Source organism: Limulus polyphemus, unplaced genomic scaffold, assembly GCF_000517525.1.
Source record: "Limulus polyphemus unplaced genomic scaffold, Limulus_polyphemus-2.1.2 Scaffold4711, whole genome shotgun sequence".
Classification (NCBI taxonomy): Eukaryota; Metazoa; Arthropoda; class Merostomata; order Xiphosura; family Limulidae; genus Limulus; species Limulus polyphemus.
This window is the reverse complement of record NW_013670321.1, coordinates 73,081-75,601: the sequence shown is the minus strand read 5'-3', so window position 1 is coordinate 75,601 and position 2,521 is coordinate 73,081.

The following is a 2,521-nucleotide window of genomic DNA, read 5'->3' as shown; positions in this document are numbered from 1 at the left end:
TTTCTCGATACAACTTTCTGTAATACACAGAATTTCCACAGACACTTTAAACTTTCAGAATCTTTATTAACACACGCTATAAATACACAGTGATTCACACACTTTAGTTACGGTGCCTACTGTTTGCTTGACTCAATTATCTATCTGCTGCTGTCTTTCTTTGCCAGGCTTATATATATATATACTAAAAAGAGGGCATCTAGATCACACTCGACCTGGCGGGCAAATTAATGATCCTTCGAGAAACTCCAACGCGCATGCTCCCAGCGTCTCGTGACTTCTGCTGTCGTAACAATATTAAGTTGTAAGTGCTTCCAAGCTTCAACTCCAACAATTATGAATTCATGCCATCTAGTGGCTCAATGAGTGTATGGGAAAACAATTCAAACATTATATTTTCTGTAAATATTGAAGCAAGTTGGATTCGAACCTCGAATTGCTTGTGTATTTCAAGTGCTCTATAACACTCAGTTTCAATTCACATGTGCACTTCAGTGGCACAGCGGAATGTCTGCAGACTTACAACGCTAGAAATCGGGTTTCGATACCCGTGGTAGACAGAGCACAGATAGCCCATTGTGCAAGTTTGTGTTTAACTACAAACAAACATTTCACAGGTTTAGGTTCTGGATTTTATAAGATGATTGACATGCTTCAAGAGTCTTGCCAAATTTGGTCTTTATTAGCCAAACAATAAAAAAACCTAAACTTGCATCAGCACAGCAAGTACGATTTCAGGTTCAAATCTCGCCCTCTCTCGGTTTCCCTTCTACATAAATTTCTTGCTTCCATCATTAACATTTTGTCTTTGGTTATCTCTTTCTAAGACTATTTATTGTGTGAACTTTGCAATTAAGCACATTCAATTTTATTCAAATCAAAAAGAAATGGTTGTAAGCTCTATCTATCTGTTTGTAATGTTAAAATCGAAAGCTACCATTAAGGAATTCTAAATTACAAACAACTCTTACGATTTTTATTTCTATTCTACAATAAAAAAGATTATTTATATATATAATAAAATTTATAATATGACTTCACATCACTAATAGCAACGAAAGCGCAGTCAAGCTTGCTAATATCTAAAAATAAAAAATACAATACAAATAACAGCAAGATATTGAAAACGTAGCCAAAAGCGTATCTATACTGTTGCGGCATCTATTAATGTGCAAGTTAACTACGTACGAGAAACAAATCAGCATTTAACTTGTTTGTAGTGGATAATAACTATTAAATAGAAAACAGAACTGTGGTGTAATTAAATTGTAAAACGTTACATCTGTGATACGCAGCATATCATGTTTTCTACCTACTTTAGTTATAGAGGGATTTAAATTTGTTTTCGTTTATTTAATTTCTAGGCAGTTTTGGCAAAAACATGGTCCAGAAAATCATTGAGGTTGATTTTAGGTAATGTCTATTCATTCCCAGGGGATGTTGCAGTCTTGAAAGGATCAGTGACTGTAATATCTTTTGCTGGTCAAATTGACAATGTCTGTATGTTACAGCTGACCAATACTGTGAGAGAACAATAGTCACGACATGACGTTATAAACTGGACAAAGAAACCAAGTTTACCTGCAGAACTGAAGTGTTTTCTTAGTTCAGCTGTGGTGGACTAGGTGGGTCACATCCAGGATGCTAATGCACAAACACAGGCCAATTGTCTTACGTCACCACTAGACAATCATATATATCAAAACGATATAGATAATTAAGAACTACCACTATACAGCATTACCCATCAAACAATCCTGTATCCCTGAATTATGTTTCTTAGGTACGATTTACTTTTTACGAACTTTTTTTTTGCTCCTACTGCTGATTTCAGGTCTCTGACTGCTGAAATTTCATGGTTGATATATTACATATCAGTTGTGTGATATGTGTACATTTAACTACAGCAAACATTTCTTTACCTGTGATGAAGCACACAGACGTCGGATGACCTCATCGTACGTGATCTGATTTTTTTTTTCAATGTTCAGAAGAATAAGAGCATCAAAATGGTTATCTCTCAACACGTATCTAGTTTTAATCAATTTTAGAATAGATAGAAACTTGGATAAATGGTAAATCTGAAAGAAGTTTCAATGCACAGACTAAAGATCCATAATTTGCAGAATGGGTTGAAAATGAGTATGATGTATGATATGCACACGTTGTTTCACAATGCGTTTCTGGTGTTGAACTGCAGTACAGCGAGCCATACTCATCAGTGTTCTCGTCTAGTTAAGAGCTGTTAGTTCCTACCTCTAGCAGTGGAGCATTATCCTCCTTGATTTGCTTTGTCTATACATATTTCTATAATAAAGTTATAATGGAAGAGCAAATCATTTCCCAAATCTTGGAGATCAGCAGTGATAGAAATGTGGGTACACGCCGTGTACCTAATTCTCAGTTTGCATTATTTTTCATATTGGTCAAGTTTAGTAATACTGAAGATGTATATTAATCCTATCGTCACGGGTCAAAGGACATGTCATCGCGTTTGTTGACTTGTATTCAAAATATTATT